Consider the following 21,932-nt stretch of genomic DNA (forward strand, 5'->3'; position numbering starts at 1 on the left):
TTTTTGTCCTCTGCAGTAATGAGAAAGAGTTTATTATGCATTATGTTATATTCATGCAATGATAATTTGCACCATTACTTCAAATTCCCGAATAGCATCACATACTAGGAGATAGGGCTGGGCGATATATCGAGTTTTTAAAAAATATCGATATATTTTCATACGAGATATAAGATGTGACATTATCCTTTATATCGATATAGTCTATGTTACGTTATAATTATACTTGTGGAGCCACAAGTTTGCCTCTCTTTCGTCCACTTTTGTCTTTATGCAACATTACTCGACCTCGCCTCTCCTTCACTGAACACAAATCCCCCTCCTCCCCCAAAGCTTCACCTGCAGGCAGCGACAAGATGGACACGGCAAATCTCCGTTAGCGAGTTGTGGGGCTGGACGGCGTCAACGTGTTAGCGAGCTAACCGCGCTAACGAGCTAACCATGCTAACGACATGCAGCCCACAGGGGCTGCACGGCCTAAAATCCCTTCATTTTCTCAAAAGTTGACAGCGCGCCTTATGTATGAATTCTGGTTGTGCTTACTGACCGCAAACCGATTTTAGGTGGTACACGGCGCTCAGCAATCTGTCAAAAAATGTTTTAGTACGACTTTGGTAAGCTACGGAGATGCAGCGCTTGATGGATTGTCGGAGCATTACGGCTACCGTAGTCTGGAGCCTCGCGGAATGATACGTACTGTGCTTCAACGTAATATTACCGTATTGTGTGTGTATAAGGGCCATAAATGGCACCTGTTAAGAGACGTGGTTACAAAGAGGATTTCAAACTCAAGGCTGTCAGTCACGCAGTAGAAGTTGGGAACAGAGCAGCTGTGAAATCTGTCTTTGTTATTGTGCTCAGCGTCTGTTAGTTTACATTTTGACTGCACAATTATGAGCTTTTGTTATGCACAAAAACAACATTGTTTTCTTTTATTTATGGAGCATGATTATTTAATAAATGCTGATAATTTATTTTTGAGTAATTTCTTCATGTACATCTATGCTGTATGTAAATAAAAATGCCTGTGTGACATCTGGGACACAGCTTTGACTAAGAACTCTCTTTTTGTTCTTAACTTATGGCTTTAAAAAAATATCGAGATATATATCTTATATCGCCAACCAGCTAAAAAATATCGAGATATGAATTTTGGGTCATATCGCCCAGCCCTACTAGGAGAGATAAACTTAATCTATTGTAAACTAATCTATATGAAAACAGTATTTCTCTAAATTTCTCTATCCATCCCTGTTACGGGATTGATGCCAAGGCCCAGTGATCTATACAAGCTCTTCCAGGGGTAAAACCTGCAGAGCCACATTCTCTCCATCATGTCCTTGGTTTGTCCTCAGGTCTGATCCTCAGGCAAACCAAGGACATCCTTGAACCAGTTCAACTATGAGGCATGCAGAAGACATTACAGTAAGAAGCCTGGACCACTCCAAAATGTTATCTCTAAGACTGAGCTCAGACACACCTTAGAGGAAGCTAATTTGTGCATTTTTGAATGTCCACCTTAATCTGGTGGCGGTGTCTGCCTAGTGATCCCAGGAGCTCTGTTGTTAGGGGAAACGTGCCCCCTGGTAAGGTATAGTAAAACAAATTGGTCCTGGGTGAGGCACCAAGCAACCCCTTAGTAAGTGTGATGTTGTTATATTTACAGATTCACAGCTACAACCTTCACATGTTCAATTTTTGTAAGCAAGCAGCAAAGTATTTTATGTCTTTATGAATTAAACATGATGTTTATATCTAAACATACATTTAGTTTACATTTGGTTTCCATACATTTTCACTTCTCTGCAGTAATGCTGGCATCGCATCACTACAACAGGAAAAGCACTGCATTTTATGCCTTTTTTAAAGCCATGCATTGGGTCAAATTGGACTCTGTGGTGGACTGGTTTAACACTGTTCTAGATTATCTTACCTAGCATATTTAATTAAGATGTAGGAAGATTCTTCTGGTAGGATTAAGAGAGTCTTTATTTGTTGCTTTGAACAATGCATTATGACCAGTGAAGATTTCAGACTCAGGATCCTAAAGATCATAGAGAAGTGCAGCAATGATGAAGGCAGGGGATTGAAGTTGACTGTAGCCAACTCAGCAGGTGGTGAGGGCTGAAGGTAGAAGCGGGGCTTAGATGATGAATGAGAGACGGAGTGCAGAGCGAAGTGGCAGGCATGGAGCGCTGGTGCAGCTGATGAGGCGAGGGTGGTCGATGCTGAGCTTGAGAATGAGTATGAATCTAAAGAACAGGAGAGATTTTCTTAGACCGAAAGCAAACTGTGACGCAGAGAAAAATAAGCCTGAATGCGTAAATAGACCCAATGATGTGGTGATGAGTGTTTTTTAAAGAAATTAAACTGAAATACAGCGTGGTGAAGGGATGATGAGGAATAAAACATGGAGATTCTTTCTGTTGTTGTAAAACGCACATTTACCCAAAATAGAATCCCCATAGCCTCATGAAAAATATCCTTATAACATGATATAGACAGTTTTTACCTTAAAGCCAAGATTCCCAGCACTTGTGGTCTTATTAAAACTGTAGATATTGTACTTTTCTTTTTCCAAAGTTGAACTTTTAGCTTTAAATTGTATGTAGAGGGTTTTTATTGAAATCCTGTAAAGGATCCACAGAGCCCCAATTTGTATTCAAAACAGGGTTTTACCTGTGCATGATTTTGCTTATATAATGAGACTGTCAAAATGCAGCTATTTATTCTTTTTTACCGGTTTCCATGGCAGACAGAATTGCACATTCCAAGTATTCAGGGCTCGTCTTACACTTTTATTTTCAAGACTGCCATGGGAAACGTACGATAGCATAGGAATAGAAAAGCCTATACAGAGATTCTGTGAATCTGTGATGAGTTATTTTGTTTAACAAACTAACTGATTGGTAGTATGAATATGATTTTTCAGATCTGACTTGTAGAAAAAGGTTAGTATTGGGCTTTCATACTCATATGCCCTGCATACCTGCCATAGATCTAAGTTCCTTAGATCTGCATTCTTTTTAACCTCCTAACGTATTGGAGTCTGTGACAAGATCCCACATAGCAAAATAGGTATGGCCCGGATCTGGCCCGCACACTGCAAAGAATGACGGCCCTTTGGTGGTTCAGATTTGGTTTGCTAGAGGTGGCCCACATATGGGCCAGCACAAGACCAGTTGCAAACACACTGCTGGCCACACAGCCTATTGCAGACTGGAGGAGCCATGGATCGAACCACTAACCTGCTGATCAGTAGGTGACCTGTTCTACCTACTGAGCTACAGCCGCCCGGTGGGAAACATAAGTAACCCCCTCACTAGGTTTTGCATAAAGTGTACACTCACAAACCTGTCAAACCTGGATTTGAAACTTTGGCTACCATAGCAGTATACAAGGCATTTGGGTCTTGTTGCAGTACTATAATAGGAAAATAGAACATAAATAGTGCCATAGTTACCAGACCTGGCCCACATCTGGTTGACATACACCCTGCCATGACACCAGTCAGTCAGAAGTGCCAGTTTGATGCCGCATCTGGGAAAGACCTGTTATTTTTTATGAGCCTGGGACACATAAACCAAACCATAAACGAGCCAGATATGGCATGCCATCACATGAACATCTATGCCATACCTGGCCCATATCTGGATGACATACCACTTGCCATGCCAGAAGTCAGCCAGCAGTGTCGGCTTGACACCAGATCTAGGCCAAACCTGTCTAGGGATGGGTATCGAAAACCGGTTCTTGTTGAGAACCGGTTCCCACTGTTTCAATTCCTTGGAATTGTTTGCCATTTTTGCAAACGATTCCCTTATCAATTCCAGTCGCCCCAAATGACGTCACCACGTTGCGGAGCATCATTTACCTGTCAGGAAACACGGCGCCTAAGTGGCTCAAACGCTCAAACGGATGACAACAGGGCAACTTGCAATACTTGAAAAGTAGATATTTCATTTAAGGGAGAAAACACTACAAATATGCAAAAGCATTTGCTCACAAAACACGCGATAACCTTAAATGAATGTCGTGTTTTTAATTCCGCTCCGGACTCGTGAATCTCAACCCAGCAGCAGCGGTAACGTTTGCACGTCCTCTCCCGTTAATGCGGCAGGTAAATAATCAACTAACAGTGCATATTATGTTAGCGCGATCTGCCTTATTACAAAACCTGCCATTACTGTGCATTTAGGTGATCATGATGAGAGAGACAGACAGAGTCTGGCTGGTTCAGATGCTGGCAGTTCTCGCTGCAGTCTACCGGTAGCGTCTCCTTTCAGGCCAGGATAGACGAATGTCACCGAGCAGTGACTAAGTTTGTGGTAAAAGGCTTGCACCCATTTGCCACAGCAGATGCCCCCGATTTTCGGTAAGTGAATGTGTTTAATTGTAGACAGAGACATTACTGGATATTCTTGTGTAATTGCTACTGAATAATTTATGTTATACTTTGTTATTGCTACAGAAGAATATTTATTTTATTATTTTACATTTGCAATTTTTATTCCCGGGGACCCTGTGACACCCCATTGAAGAGCCGTAGACTGTGGATCTCTTAAGATCTCACTGTTGGGTTTGTAAGGCCATGTTACTCCTAAATGTCTATCTTATTCAAAGAGAAGATATAAAACAACGTTCTAAGCTAATCGACCTTAGTGAATCAAATCGTTAAACAGAATCAAAATTGGATCGGAATCGTGAAAATCTTATCAATACCCATCCCTAAAACTGTCTGCTATGTGGGATGACCCTCAGCTCTAAAACTTTCCTAATGACTTTTTGGGTTAAATCACTAGTTTGAGGTCATATTAAATAAAAATGTCATTAATATTGTAAAATGTGGTAAATATTGGATTCAGAAAGGAGGATTATCTAAAATATTCTAATGGACTGATGAATCAAAAGTCTTTCAACAATAAACATGCATTGCATTTGGTTTTTCCCTTGCCTGTCACATCCTGTTTCAATGGTGAAAACACTGATCTCAAGGCTTCATAACACGACTTCACTAAATAGTGTGTGACTGTGTGTTGACTACTCTGGTCTTTTATACTTTATACTTTCTATGGTAGCTGGTAGTTTGGATGGAATAGTCATTCTGGTGAGGCAGCACAGCATGCAGACACCGACAACTTTTAAGACAGGAGGAAGACATTAGGGACACATAGAGAAAGATTAAGACAGGGTACAGATAAGATATACTGAGGCATGAGCGAGAAGCACAATCCAGACATCAGTGTGTGCCACTGTGCGTATCTCTTAGGGCGACAGCCATCCGCTATTTCACAGGAGGATGACTGGGACGCAGGTGATGGAGTGTGCCTCATCATTCAACAGCTGTGAGCACATATCCACACACACACAAAGACCTAAAACCAGACAACAGAGTCTGAGGTCAGATTAGATCAAGCTGTCGTTGCCACAAACCAACCACTGTGTATCTCTCATTGTGTGGGTGTGTGTTGCAAGTGTGTGCGTGTGCAGAAATGAATGCATTTGAAACTGCTGTGTTGTTTTTAGCCTGTGGGCAGGGTCAGTGTCAGTCAGAGTTAGCCCACGCAGAAAGGGAGACAGCTGGAGAGAGACGGTCGGCTGGACAAGCCGGCCACCACCTGGAAACACAACGAGGACATGTCGAGAAAAAGAAAGATGGAAAAACAGGAAGCTATTAATGGAGAATGTCACTGTGTGTTTTGCAAACTGAAGACAGTGCTATTATTCATCTACAATTTAAATGTTATATGGTAGGAGGTGAACTGCAGAGGAGTGTGATGATCCAGCTTAGAATGAGATCAGATCGTTGCATAGAAATACTGTGGGTGGAGGCACTGTCATTGGCATTGTATTAAACACACAATTCATGAGTTATACAAAGCAAGTGCAGGAAGTAGTGTGTCATTTATGTAGCGAGGTGGAAAGTAAAATCCCACAGGAAGAGATAAGCAGCGATACGATGACCAGAGACTAGGAAATGTCAATGAAATTCTGTGGCGAAGAAAGAACTGGTAGCACTGTGGGGGGAGCTAAAAAAAATAGTATTTGACTCATTACTGGACATGTTTCAGTTAGAAATATTTCTAACTGCCAACATATTTTCACTCCAGTCAAGTAATGTTATCTGTACTTCACCAGGAATTGAAGTATATGTTGAAAAATTGAAGATAGTAATGACTTTGCTGCAGTTTTCATCATCCTGATTTGACCTACTTGAGGGTTGGTTCTGTCTGACAGCGAGAGCCTGACATGTCAATGAATCTGCAGTTAGAAAGGCACCGTTTGACCAGCGATCTCTTTATATCTGGATGATGTGTGTGTTTGTTCATTAGCTGGTCAACTGTCTAAGACCAACGTTTAGATTCCTTCACAAGGCCGATCAATATTGATCTTTCTACAGACCAACCTGTCCCTGACTTTGAACCTTTTCCTCAGTAAAATGTGTGAAAATGGTAAAGAATACCTGTTAAAAGTTCCCTTCACCTGTATATGGTTCATTTTATTTGAACTCCAAAATTCACCAATTTCACAGATGTTTTTTTCATATTATTTTGTGGCTCAAAAACAGCACACCTTAAGGTTTTTACCTGGTTTAAAATAAATCTTTGGTATGGTGACAACACATATAAGCACAATTAATTTGCGTATAGCCAAGACAGTGAGTTAATGTTACCTTATTTAACACTCATTTATACATTTTTGTGTTATTTCTGGCTGTTTATTGAATAATAAAATGATTTTATATTTCAGGAAATTAGAGTCTGCTTTAAAAATCTTGATACTGCTTGGCAAGAGCATTTTTGTGGTCTGACCTCACAAGTATTTGGCATTTTTGCTCGGAAATGACAACAATAATTATAAATAAGTAAACAATTGTGGATTATTTTCTTGATTCCATCAGCTTATTACTGTTTTTTAAAAAAACATTGGCACTAGGGATAATCTGTCTACATATATCATCAACATACTCACTTGTGTTATTAAAATAAATAGACATACTTTAAATGCCCCATAATATTTAGATTGCATTTTGTTTATGATTCAGTTATCCAATTTACAGCAAGCACTTTATTACCATAACCTCAGTGTTATTGTGCACTTTCGTGTGCGTTTTTGATTTATTTGTTGAAGGTTAGAGATTATTTAAGACTCTGAGAGTTGCAGATTAATTTCTGCCAATCCATCTCCACTCCACTGAACTTTCACCCTGTTTCACATTAGTCCAAACAGCAGTTCAATACTAGGATGTTTTCCCACAGGAAAAAATGCCGTCCAGCTTAACAACTGTCAGAAAAGACTAAGAAAAACAATTATGTTTATACTAAACCAACCAGACTGTTTCCCTGCCTCATAGGCTTAAATGCTCAAACTCAACAGTAGTTTTACTCTTACAGTGGCATTCTTCAAACACGTGCACCTGTCAAACTCTAACTCAAACAAATGACCATGCAGTAAAGAAGCGCACAAACCGCGAGACATTAGCAGTCAACAGAAGAGCAGACTGAATGGGATCACATTATCACATCAGGCTGAGAGTGGATTAGAGAGCGAGATTGTAGCTTTGGGCCTGTGCTGCTGGTGACTCATCTGACCTGATTCTCAACAGCAGTAGCAGCAACAGCAGAGCCAGAAAAACTCAATGAAACACACATCGATCACTCACCTGTCACCATATGTGGGGTGCTCTGTTTTCACATATGTGCTGTATCATTAACAGTGATTAAAATTAAATGCAGAGCTCTGCTTTGGGTAGCATGATGGTGCTAAATTTAGCACTGATTATTTGTTTGACGTGGTGAGATGTATGAACTAAAACTGCGCTGAAACTGGACATTTTCTCTCACTAAACCCATTTAAGAACTTTAATGGGGGGAAAGGAGTCCTGCACCTCCTCTTGGCTCTGTGAAAGGACACTACAATTGATCACAGATCTTTTCAGACCAGATCAGTTGAGCTGTATGAAGGACAAAAACTGCTTCATGAAGTCTAAGAAAGAGTCTGCTGTGAGTTAAGCAGTAGACTTTCACGTGAGAATGTCTTTTGAATTGCGTATGAAGTCATGAGTCAGCACTGATTTATTTTGATCACATATAAACCCAGTCCATTCTCGTTCCCTGGGTGTCAAGCAATGCAGTTTTATCAAACCGGCTGATGTGCCTCAGTTATCCACAAGGCTGCACTTAACTTCTTGGTTACCATACAAGTAAGTTTTTAGTGCATACACCTCACCAAATGGTTTTTAATGACTCAACCTAACCAAATAGCTTTTAGTGTCCAAACCTTACCGAGGAGCACTTAGTGCCTAAATCTAACCAGTAAAAAGTAGGTAAAATGAAACAAATCATCAAGTTAAAAAAAAAACTTGAAATGCAAAGGTCCAATTTGGATGTGAATCACAGTGTCTTGTCTGCTATATGTGTGTCTTGAACCCCTTGTAAAACTGAACCGTTGTGTCTCAGTTCAATATTACCAGGGCTCTTGCACAAAGGCACAGCTGCCAAATGGCACCTTGGTGAGACTCAGGCAGCTACTGACAAAAAAGCCTCAAGATATATCAATGGATTGAGGAGCTTAGAACAAAGAAATAGTGCAGGAAAAAGACTGTCACGTTTCTCATTTTACCCACTATAGCTTGAAGTGATATGTAAACCACTATTATTGTAGAAAATGATGAAATGAGTACAAAGAGACAGATCAAAGTCTTGCTAGCTGCTTTCACAAGCATTTTCTTTTCCAACCAGCACTTGCATTAGGGGTTTCTTTTATGTGTCTTTCTAAAAAGCTTAAACACATCCCTGAAGTGGCTCATGTTTGAAAGATTGTATGTCAGTTATTTAGCAAAAAGGCATGGAAAACCTGTGACTTGATCTCACCTTGGTTATTATTTCCTTCTTGTCTGTTATTTATTAGTACTGGTTCCAGAATCATACATGAGGTTTTGACTTTATGTTCCTCAGCTGAGGCCCAGCACTAATCCCAACCTAGTCATGACTCATTGCACTCTGTAGGCTTTTATGCCTATTATGGAAAATTGCAGTATATAAAAGCGCAAAGCTGCTTTAGCTGAATGTTGGTAATCAGGGCTCTGTTGATGTGTCCCTGTCCATTAATGTTTCACAGCGTGGGCGGGCTGTAAACTCTCCATATGCTCCTTATCTTACACTGAATTTGAGTAAATAGCAGTTTTGGGGTCCAACAAAGCACTGTATTAGCCCTTACTTGTACATTATGTTTGTTTTAAATCACAAGATTGAAATGCATTGCCACATAACTGCAAGTTTACAGTATAAAGTTAAGCCTGACATAAGTCCACATACTCAACACCAGTCCCTAACAAGATATGAGGTATTCATATTTCTAAGACAATATTAGGGGATCAGCTGATCAATTTCCCTTTGATATTTTACTTCTTTATCTTACAGTATTTAAGTACCTTGTTTCTGTGAATGGGGGATATGTAAATAAAACTGAAGTGTGTACAATGGTATGTTTCACATAGAAGTCTGTTCATTTCTGTTTTAGCTACCTGAAAGTTTTGCTTTTAGGTGTTTGGCATCATTGTTTGCGGGTTTTTTTTACTACTTTCTTTAAGTTACAGTGTTACCTTTTCAGGCTTTTGGAGAAATTTGATGCAGGTTTTGGATCAGATTTGGTTTCATCCCTTCATAAGACCTGTTGCCACCAATTTTGAGCCCAGTTCTTGTGTAATTTGACATGCCTCAGCCTTTTCTCCCTGTTTCCTTTCCATGACAATGGCTTCTTGACAGGCATATGGCACTGTTTCTGATGAGATGGAAATTACTTCCAGATGGTGTTCACCTGCTGTAAAAGGTGTTTGTTTTGTTTTTTCTTTAGGCCTGCCACCTCTTTTGTCTTCCACTTGTCCATTTTTTTTTCAGTTTTTTTTTTCAGGATAGACTGCATACCATGCTGAGATATGCCAGGTTTTCTGGCTAATACAAAACAACACTGGTTCACCCCTCGAGTTAAGTGACTTTTATAATGCTTGGTCGGTCAGTGTCCAGAACCTTAAATATATAGATATATTGCTGACATGACTGACGATGAGTAAAAAAGCAGCTATTGTCCAAGTGAAGGCTTTGGCGACAAGGAAGTCTGAAGAACTATTGCTCTATTATTTTCACTAGTCTGGCTTCTTGGTAGCAAAATATGAATAAATGAGAATGAGACTTTTGCACAGTTCTGTATAACTAGCAAGCAAATTGTCAATGCTTTTTATGTCAGTGGTGTTTTAAAGATTATTCAACGTATTTATGATCATGTTAATTAGTTTTATCTCACAGCCAAGGCACACAGAAGTTTGCAGTACAGTTATTTTTAATCAGTGGGAGCCTTGATTGGTCATAATCACTCCCAGCAGCTCATTCATTATCTGTCTACAGTGTGTTATGTTCCCTTAGCTCAGTGGTTCCCAAACTTTTTTTGCTGGGCCCCCCTTGTTTTACAAGAAAAATGTTCGCGCCCCCCCTCGCGCGCACGCACGAACACATCCTCCAACCACACACACCCATATTTTGCTCCATTGCAGTTTATTTCACACCTCAAACATTTAGTAAACAATTAAGCAAATACAAGTAATCTGCAATAAATGACAGGTAGTAAGAAAATAAACTACTAAGTATTTTACGCTACGTCCACACCTACACGGGTATTTTTGAAAACGCAGCTGTTTCGTCCACACGTAAACGGCGTTTCGAATCACCGAGAACGGAGATTTTTTTAAAACTCCTTTTTTGCGTTTACGTGTGGACGAGGAATACAGAGTTCCTCACTCAACGTCAAAGGTATGTGCCTTTTTTCACGTCACGCTGCGCGCCACGTTATTGTTTACATGAGATGAATTGCAGAATGGCAGATAGAGACGAAATACTGTTAATCTGACTATCTGCAGGTTTTACACGCTTACATATACACGCAGTTACTGTCCCTTCATTTAGAAAGGCAGAGGCGTCACGGTGTAATTATTTTACATGTAGTTGTTTTTTTTCCCTGTGTAATAATATTCAACATTGCTATCAATACATTTTTCAAAAAAATCCCTCTGCAAAATGGTTTCAAAAACATAAACAACTGTTGGATGCTGTTTGTCCATGATTTGAACCGGGGGAACAAATTGTGGCAGGATCAGCCTGATGTTATTTGTATCCCACTGTAACTTTACTGTATAAAGAGCTAACATCTCCAAAATGTCAGGAGTAGTTAGTCATTACAACAAGTGTTTGTGATCTACAAATCAAGAATGTGGGATACTCTTTGTCCGTGATTTAAACAGCCCAGCGCTGCTCCCAACGAAGGGAAAACCAATCCTGCAGGGAGACCTACCTCGGCACAAGCCAAAGGGAAGACATGCTTCACCATATTTTCTAGTCTTTGGCTTAGAAGTTGGTTTGGAAACATATTCAGCTATGCTTCATCTCCTGCTTTGCGTTTGTGTGGGCGCCCGTGCTAGCAGTGTCCAAGCGTTGGTTTTTTTTTTGTTTTTTTTCCCCTTTTCATGCCGCGCCCCCCCTGCAATTGCTCTGCGCCCCCCCTAGGGGGCGGGCCCCACACTTTGGGAACATCTGCCTTAGCTGGTTAGATGGCACCTGACTGCCAACCTGCCCGCCTCGCTTCCTTTAACTCAATCACTGCTTTTAGTATGTGCGTCACCAGCTGAGTGTAAATTACAGGGTTTGAATTAGAAATGTGTTCAGCCATTTTTCTATTGCTGGCTTTTTTCCCCCTTTCTGTTATTCTTTCATTTGTGCTCCCCCTCACTTCCCTATTTCTCTTTCTCCCTCTTCACCTTTTTCAACCTCCCTTTTAATAGAAGCAGCTGTGTCTAGTTACCATGGAAACCCATCCGATAAGCCTTGCCAATCAGACGTGTGTATGTGCGTAAGTTTGTGTGTAAAAGAGAGGGGTTTTTTCGTGTGTGTTTTTAACCCCCCCACCCCACCCTCTCTCCTCACCTGTCTGTGCAGTGTGTAATTACAGTCTACCCACTCGCTTCTAAAAATATCCCAAACCTCAGCAGACACCTGTGGAAACTTTATGCTCCATCAGTTTGAGGACAAAGTTAAATGTTGCAGACTTCACTTTCCTGCACCTACTGCTGAGACCGTTCAAACTTTTCCCGCACTTCATGACTAGTTGCTGGAGGGAACAGACACTACCTGACTTCTAATGCCAAGAAAAACAACCGCAACAACCCTCCAGCTGCCACAACGCACAGCGAGAGCTGACATGGAGCTAGAACAGGCTGCTGCTCTACTTTTTCTTCCTGTCCTTTCTGCTGCTCGTGTCCTATTAGCTGTCCTGCAACCATGTGTACTCTGATTGAGAATGAATGTCACAACAAATCTTTGGTAAAAGTTTCTTAAAATTTTGAATGAAAAGTTATATAGTTCACAAACTATAGGGTCCATCCATCCATCCATCCATCCATCCATCCATCCATCCATCCATCCATCATCTTTTCTGCTTATCTAAAGTTGACAGCAGGGTAACCACAAACACTGAATCCCAAACAGTGAATCCCAAGGCCAGATTCCAGGCCAGATGACATATGTAACTTCTGCAGCAGGCAGCAGGTTTTTTGTATATACCTGTAAACTCCCATTTAGATGTATCCCCAGAAAACCTCCAAAGGGAGGCGCCCAGGAGACATCCTGATCAGATGCCCAATCCAACTCGACTAACTCCTTTTGATACGATGAAGCTGGGACTCTTACAGATAGGGTGACCTCCTCACCCTATCTGTAAGAGCTCTAGACAACCGTGGAGGAAACTCATTTTAGCTGCTTTTATTCGCAATCTTATTCTTTCCTTCATCACCCAAATTGTGTGACCTTAGGTGAGAGCTGGAAGGTAGATGGACTGATAAGTAGGAAGTTTCAGCTTGTAGCTCAGCTGTCTCTTCATAATGACAGTCTACACAACCGTGACATTACTCACATCGCACTCCAGCTTCCTGTCAATTATGAATAAGATCCTTAGATACTTAAACTAAGCCTCTCTCCCGCAACCACTTATTGGGTCTCATTAAGATTGGGATCTTGTTTTCAAGAGATTCTAACCGTTGCTTACTGGGATCAACTGATATAGCTTGTTCAGGGCTGACACTGATGGCAATTTTTAGTCATTAAAGATACCGAAAAGTTATATTTGGAACTACTAAACATTTCCAGTAAAGAAAATATAATCTTGATTTCAAATTACAGAGTAAACTTTGCTTTAATCATTTGTGTTGTATTTGAACTACATTTCGTGGCAGGAAAGCTGTCATTTATTACTTCATCTCTTGCTTAATAATTTAACCTGAAGTAATGACTCATCATTCTGTTATTTAGAACTAATGATATAGGGCTTTAAGAGGTACACTGGTCCACACAGTGAATGCACAGAGAGCCAAATAAGAACTTCTTTAAAACCTAACAATGATAAATGTAAACCCAGTCCCTGTTTACCCTACACTTTCCTGTAGCTGTCAGATAATACTCAAATGGTATCTGGCTGAAATAAAACATACAGTGCTTCCCGATTTTATTTTTTTTTCCTCTCACTGTTAAATAGATTTCCCTCGTTAACAACGTTTAGTAGTATACATATTTTGGGGCTTTTTAGCCATTATTTTTAATAAGACCTGGAGATCTGGGAGAAAGACCAGGAAAAACAGATGCAGTAACTGGCTTTAGTGGCAGATTTGAACCCGGGATTCTGTGTTAGCCAGGCATATGAGTTGCCTGCTAAACCCACTGAGGTTCACAGGGACCCTTCTGTGCATTTTGTAATGTTGACATGTAATTTTTTATATTTAGGGAAGTCCAAACAACTGTTTATGCAATAACTTGTTCTAAAACAGTACACAATGTACAACACACACATATTCTCTCACTCTCTCTCTCTCTCTCTCTCTCTCACTCACACACACACACACACACACACACACACACACTGTAAAAACACTAAAAAGTACCAAAACCTTGTATAGAACACATCTACAAGATAAATCAGCTCGAGGTGAAGTTAAAGTGCTAAAGTAATTAAAATAAAGCAACTGTGACTTATTAAAACACAAAACAAGCCTGAAGAAGCTAGCTTAATAATATGACAAGTCTGTTTTTAACATTAAATGCTTAACAATGTCTGAAACCACACTGATCACCAGCACCAAAGTTAATTTTCTTAAACTATATACTTTTAAAGTTTTCTGTTTGCTGAAGTGCTACGTAGGTTAACACACATAAAGCTTAATTCTATATAACTTCTATTAACCACACAAATGTTAAGTAACTTAGTCCACTGTATTAACTTTCTGTAAAACAATAACACATCTATGCTGCTTTTTACTCAACGTGTGCAGCTGTCTGGTAAAGTGCAACATTTATATTGTGTAAGATTTATTTTGTCTATATTGCAAAGTGTCCATACCTTTTTTTTTTTTAAATTCAAGCTTACGTTGTTAAATAAACACAAAATCTTAGGCCCACATTTCCTGTGCAGCTCCTAACACTACATTACATATGCAGTTGTACTAGCCGGAGGGGATTCATCTATTGCCTGCAAGGCACCAAAAAACACAGCAGTCCTGCATTTTAATGGCATGTGTTGCCAACAAATGTATGAGCATATTTGTGGTTCTGCCACTGTTGCTTATAATCAAAGTTTTGCAAATATTGCACTGTGCCATGGTGAATAAAAAATGCGCCCACACACAGATTTTCCTGTGTTGCAGTGGCTCAGGTCCCACATGAAAACAAATTCAGAGAGAACCTGCAAGAAGATGATCTGTATGTGCACACACACACATACACACACACAGAGATTTGTTGAAGCTCTCTGGGGCAATTGGTCAGCTCGCTCTGTCTGCTCACATCCAAACTCACAAGCACACATATACTCTCCTACTTTTCTTGACCTCGCGGTGACAGGTGAAGGATTGTACATTCGAAACCACCATGCCCTCTATTTCAACTGGCTTCCTTTTGCTTTTGAATTCTAAGTAATATAAAAGTACATAAAGAAACTTGGTTCAAAGTTATTAAAGCACAAACTTGCATTCTACAGATAATAGATTTAGAAAAGAGTAATAAAACACAAAATCAATATAAAGTGAATCACCAGTCAGTGTGCATTTACCTTTCTTTATTAAGACAGTAGAATTCACAGAAGAGTTGTAGTTTTGATATTAGTTATACTAGGAGTCAGTTCCAATAATCATAAAGGGGTTTTTTGGAAATTAAACTCAGCTTGTGGCTAATAATATTTTTATGTCAGTCCTCGTTATTTTCCTTTCATAAGGCCATAAGGCCAAATCCCACCAATACAACTTACTATTCAATATACAGTGCTGAACACATTTATTTGACCACCTGACATAAAAACAAGAAAATACAAATAATTTAGAAAAACTAAAAAAAACTATTTAACTATTTTACGCTGAATTCACATTTTTATTCTCAAATTTAAGCAGGTACACTGGACTTCAAACATAAGCGCAAACATTACTTTTTTCTGTAAATTAATAAACGTTTCTAAATTCATAGATAGTGTTAAAATGTGGATTTACCATTAAGGAAGGATAACAAATGATTTTGGTAATTACCGGTACTGTTAATTTAGAGCAGCTGCTGCATAAACATTACACTGGATGGTGGTCTAATAAATGTGTCAAGCAGTGTACTGGAAAAGATTCAGTGTGTTCCAATAAACATAAAGTATGCCCAAAATACCTGAATGTTGTCCTGCAACTAAATCCATTTTGATTTTATAGTTATATTATAATTACGGAGAGCAGATTAAAGTTCACAGTAAAATTTTATGATGGAGCAGTAGATCCCTATTGTATCACAGACATTATGATATAACTTTATAAAAGATGGACATGGATTCAGGCTGTGAGAAGTGCCTGGAAACTGGACTGCTAGACTTCCGCTTCTATTGAGTTCTGGTCTTTAGGAAAATTACCCTTGGACATTAGCTTGGCTTGCATTTTCCTTATGTTAATAAGCTCAGTCACTGTTTTCAAGGAAAATTAAATAAACTTAAATTTCATTTTGATTGAGAAGCTGTTAGCCAATAAGCTTTGGGTTTTACAGGTGGAGGATTAACTCGTTTTTGGAACCAGTTTCAAGTGGCCATTAAAGAAACTGCAGTGTTTGGCCCTTCACCAGTGGCTACATTTTTTCACCCCTTTTCGCTCAATGGAGCACTGCTTATTCTCTACAATATGGAGAATTCATTCAGATATTTCATATAATAAATACTATGCTGTGCTTCACATACATGTTATCAAGTATATAACTCAAAGAAATGCCTCATGTTTTACATATTTGCGATGCAAAATCAAGTACTTATATTGTACTGAAAATCTTTTCAGTCTGTTCATAAGTCTTTTGTTCCCTTCATAATTTATTGTTATTGCTCAAAATGAAAGGCTCCTGTTATTAGTATCTCTGCATTCTGGGCCTGGCATGATAATGATTTTGTGACGCCACCCACCCTGCACTAATTTGCAGAGATTTTTGGGTTCACGATCCCAGTAACTCGTTTCTTTTCCCCGACACTTGCGATTAACATAATTTTACCTCTTTATTGTGCTTGTCTCTTTTGCTTAATTAATTGTTAATTAACTATGTTGGTCCCACTCGGATTAAAAATGCTTTCGTCGGTTGTGGTACTGTTGCAGGCATGCAGGATAAAAGATGGCATCTCGTTGTAACGGTTAAATAAGTCAGCGTGCGATTGTTTAATTTTTCCTTCCGAGGACATAAAAAAATCTCTGAGGCTGTAGCTTAATGGTGTGACCATAGCAACGGGGCTCCTTATTGCAGCGTCATTCAATATGTCAGTCTACGAGGGCAATGGGCTACTTTACACTGAGGTAATGTTATAAAAAAGAGTCAAGGTTACTGTATATGTTTTGTCACCGTTCTCATATCAGACCTCACTTTCAAAGCTAATTTCACTCTTAGTCTAACTATTGTTCCCCTGATGCTGCAATCCTTCCTGTCCAACCAGTCGTGTGCTTTACAAAGCTCTGCTTTGTAGAAGAAGATAATGCCTCCTCATCAGTTTTATCTGGGCTCGACTGTGGCATTTTTATCTGCTGGCTTTTAGTGGAGGTGGAACAAAATGTGAGATTACGTGCAAGTTGAATTCTTAGTCCCAGTTGTAGTAGTAGCTTCTGTTCTCTGCACAGACAGTATTTTACTGATTATGTCCTTAAGAATGCCATTTGTCTTTTTTTCCTTCTCCTGCTTAAATTCAAAATACAGCTTTTTTTTTTACAAGAAGGACTCAGTAAGCGATATGTCATTCTGCTGCCTATATTATGGATCATCTGTGTGTGCAGTGTGGTTTAAAAGAACATTTTGTAGTATTTTGCGTTGCCTCTGTTGGCCACTGTAGTCTGCAGCTGACTCAACCACCAAAGCAGACTCGCACATTTGTGAAGGATGGCAACTTTCTATGTTCGATTTCCACTAGAACAAAATCTTCCAAGTGCTTTCAGTGTTGCAAAAGACCTACCGGAGATTACAAAAAAAAAAAAATCAACAATAAGCCACACCCTTCACAGTCAATTCAATAAACATGAGCAGTGTGCTCAAGTAGCAGTTGACAGAGAACGCTAAAAAAAACTCAGCAAAGATGATTCACATACAGCTAAATAATCCTTATAAGAATGCACTCTTGCTCTGCTAATGTTTTCGAAAAACTAGTGTGCCCGGTTTATTACAGATCCTCTTTTAAAAACAATAAAAAGTAATATTTGTGATCCGCTTTTTAAGACTTTCGTCTTCAGTATTAATACGCGGATTAAGGGCAGCGTGCCACAGACAGGGCAGAGGAGTCAGAAAGTATTTTACTGACAATAAAAAAATCACCTGTCTGATCTTTTAAGTATTATATAATCCTTGAAGTCATTTAATAAGCAGAAAGCACCCAGTATGTTTAGTTCCTGATTAAAATTTTAATCTCTTTTGTTTATTAGCCATTGAACCAACTAATATATAAGACAGACAATTAATTTTAAAAATCCATCCAGATATCATTATGGAAATAAACGTTATTTACAGCCTCAGCAACCTAAGTAGGAGATATAGAACATGTAAATGAGGACACTCAGCTATCTATTTCATCACCCGACTCTGTCCATTTGACTTAAAGGCAAACACCAGAGAAATATCATTACTTGTAACCGCTGCGTGCAAACATGCACACACAGAGCGGGTTTGTGTGCGCGCTGTGCTGTCCTCAGTCCCAGCTTATCAGAGTCAGAGAGTTTGTTCTGCCTCTGAATTGAACGCACGAGGCCACTGTGCTGCAATTAGCGGAGAAAATCAGCCTGGCGGAGCACGCAGACATATCTCTGTCTCTCTGAGCAGATAAACAAATGACGGCTGCATCAGTGATCAGTGTTGTTCTGTGCAGCTTATTTAACTGGGATTTTATGCACTGCTGGTAACTGTGTGGTCAGAGTAATCTCTCAGAGAACTAGTGAAAAGAGAAACAAGAGAAGTTGTGTTTTTTTGTTTTTAAGGAGGCTAATTATACCCCTCCACTGCCCCCTCCCTGTTTCAGAGACTCCTGGTGTAAACCAGGATCAGACAGATGTGTGGAACTGTGGAGCTGACAGCAGTTTGGCTTTTTTAAAATTTTTATTTTACAATAACTGATTTTCATGTGCGCTGGAGGGCAAAAGCAGTCCAAAACAAGCTGGAAAGGAAAACCTGGTATAGCTAGGGTGTGGACTTCTTCTTCCTCTTCTTCTTTGGGCTGCTCCCTTTAAGAGTTGCCACAGTAGACCTTCTTCCTCCATCTCACCCTATTCCCAGCATCCTCTTCTGTCACACCAACAATGTAGTCTTCATTATATTTCTTTGTCTACTAAATATTCCATTTTTTGTACCAGCAACATGCAAACATTGTCAGGCTCATGCTCCACTCAACTCTGGTTTTACATGACAGTTTCACATTTTGCTATGAGGAAAAGTAATCTCTTTTTATTGTTTTTTTTGTTTATGGAGACAAATTATTGAATTTTTTTGGGTGACAATGTGATTTTGAAACGCATGTTTATCTCTGTTTGGTGTCTGCAGCTGTTCAGACTCCTCAGACAGAATGTGTTAGCCTTGCAAGCAATAAAGTGGAGCTTTGTAAGAATTAGCAGTCGTGATATTTTAACCCAAACCACCATCCGTCCATCTGCCCGTTCGTCCATCTATCCATCCATCCATTCGAAGTCCTCAAGAACCTTTACTTCTACAGTATTGGTCAGAATTGAATTAATTTAATCACCTAATGGGTCCTTACCCAAATTGTGGTCTAGTTCACATTTATCATTTTATGGGCAATAAACTCTGTTGTATCTCATGTATTGTGAGCCGAATGAACTGCTAACATCATTGACGTTCTGGTTTATTACATAACCCTAGCCAGGGTTAATGTTTAAAGTGTTGCAATAACATACTTGAAAATATGAATCGAATTGTTATGTCTATAACTTCTGTTCCCTGAAGGAGAGGAACGAGGTACAACACATAAGTATGGGATATCACGCCCTCACGTGTCCTGGCTGAAGAAACCTTTATTCACGCCTTTAAGGCAGATGACGTGTGATGACACGCGCACGGCCCTGCCTGCACATATAGCCGCTGTCATCACAGTCATCCCTCAGTTCGATAGCTGCTCTTCACCAAGCCAAACTGCTCAGTGAGGCCACCTTGTGTTGTACCTCGTTCCTCTCCTTCAGGGAACAGAAGTTATAGACATAACTATTCGTTCCCTTTCAGTCGATTCACTCGGTACAACACATAAGTATGGGACTTATATACACGCCCCGGTGAGCAGCCACCGAACCGGAATCGGACCACCACATCCTTAGTGAGTGGTAGACCCAGCAGAAAGGACAGCATGAGCCACCAAAGGGGCTGTAACGTCCAACCGATAAAACCGCACAAAAATGTGCGGTGATGCCCAACTAGCTGCCGCACAAATATCAGCTACAGGCCCATGAGGTTGCCATCCCCCTGGTGGAATGAGCTCTCACCCCACGGGGCAAAGCAAGACCTCTGGTGCCGTATGCCAGTGAGATAGCTTCTATAATCCAGTGGGACAGCCTCAGTTTGGACAGAGCTCTACCTCTATTTGGATTAGAGAAGCAGACAAATAGCTGGTCACTTAAACGCACATTCTGAGTGCGCCCAATGTAGGTGCGTAGCTCATGCACTGGACAAAGAGAATACATCCTCCTCTGCTCCTCAGATGCAAAAAGAAAGGAGCAAAAGCTCAGCAACTCAAACTCCATTGAGCTATAAGATGCAGGCATGATCTTGGGAAAATAGGCAGCATTTGGACGCAATACGACCTTGTGGCCATCAGGAGAGAACTGTGTGCAGGAGGGATGCACAGACAGCGCATGAAGGTCACCCACTCGCTTTGCCGAAGCCAAAGCGAGAAGCACCAAAGACAAGTCCCAAGCAGGGACACTGGACTTAAGCATGGGCCTCAGCCGGCGAACTCCTTTCAGAAAACGTATGGCGAGGGAATGTGCACCTAGTGTCACCCTGTCAAAGCCAATATGACAAGCAGATATAGCTGCTAAATAAACCTTAATTGTTGAAAATGAAAGTCCCCTTATCCAGAAGCTCCAGCAAGAATGTCAAAACATCCACAATAGAGCACTGAAATGGGAGAGTGTGGCGGTCCTGGCACCATTGCTCGAAGGCTTGCCATTTGTAAGCGTACAAGCCTCTAGTAGATGAGGCCCTAGCGCTCTGAATTGTTGCCATCACACTAGGTGGCAAACCCTTAGCAATCAAGCTTAACCTCTCAGCAGGTAAGCATGAAGGCGCCACAGATCTGGGCGCAGATGAAACACTTCTCCTCCCGCCTGAGAGAGGAGATCCCTGCGGAAAGGAAGCTGCCAAGGACTCGCTGCTAGCAGGCTGATTATCTCTGCATACCACGACCTTGTGGGCCACCAGCGTCCCAGCTGAAACTGAGCGAGGCAGCGATGAAACGCGGCCACTCTGTGCTCCGACAAACGTGCGCGGCTGGAAAGCTGTCATGTTTCGGCTGTGTGCAGGCAGGAGAAGGACCCAAACGCAAAACTCACCACACAGGAATTAAACTCAAAAAGGTGCTTTATTGCAGAATGGCACGAAAAATATAACTAAACTAAACTAAACTGGGACATGGATAACTAACACACAGGGAAACACAGTCATGAGGGAGACTACGACACTGACAAAGAGAAACACAGGGCTTAAATACACTGAGGGATAACGAGGGAATGAGACACAGAAGGAGAGCACAGCTGGGAGTACTCAGGCTGGAAGACACAAGGGAAGCAAAACTAGAAACGCTGACATAAGACACGGACCTTCAAAGTAAAACAGGAAACACACTGAACACACTGAACTCTAAACATGTAAACTTAAAAGCAACTGGGGAGACAGAACATAGGATGTGTGACAGCGACAGCTGTGTCTCCGCCTGCTCTCTGGAGCAAGCTACAAGAGCCCAGTCATCTAGGTAGGCTAAGATGCAGATGCCTCTCTCTCTGAGGGGCGCTAGCGCTGCCTCGGCACATTTCGTAAAGGTGCGAGGAGCAAGCGACAGCCCGAACGGCAGCACTAGGTATTCGTAGGCTACGCCCTCGAATGCAAACCTCAGAAACTGCCTTTGTTTCGGGTGTATAGCCACATGAAAATAAGCATGTGTTAGATCGATTGTTGCAAACCAATCTCCCGGGCTGACTGCATTCAAGAGCTGTCTGAGGGTTAGCATCTTGAACCTGTACGTTCGTAGATACGTGTTCAAGACTTGCAGGTCGAGGATGGGACGAAGCCCTCCCCCTTTTTTCGGAACAACAAACTAACGGCTGTACCAACCTTTGTCTGTCTCCGGAGCTGGGACCACTCGTA

The 21,932-nt window shown here is 40.6% G+C and overlaps 1 protein-coding gene and 1 long non-coding RNA gene across 6 annotated transcripts in view; both read left to right on the forward strand.

Moving 5' to 3' along the window:
- Positions 1 to 21,932, forward strand: part of fam184ab (family with sequence similarity 184 member Ab) — a 225,611-nt gene that overhangs the window by 27,656 nt on the left and 176,023 nt on the right. The window lies entirely within an intron of this gene.
- LOC146501970 (uncharacterized) lies at positions 1,178 to 11,127 on the forward strand. Its single transcript, XR_014869417.1, has 2 exons — positions 1,178 to 4,120; positions 4,199 to 11,127. It is a non-coding gene; the product is annotated as an uncharacterized LOC146501970 (long non-coding RNA).

Source organism: Neolamprologus multifasciatus, chromosome 15, assembly GCF_963576455.1.
Source record: "Neolamprologus multifasciatus chromosome 15, fNeoMul1.2, whole genome shotgun sequence".
NCBI classification, from domain to species: Eukaryota; Metazoa; Chordata; class Actinopteri; order Cichliformes; family Cichlidae; genus Neolamprologus; species Neolamprologus multifasciatus.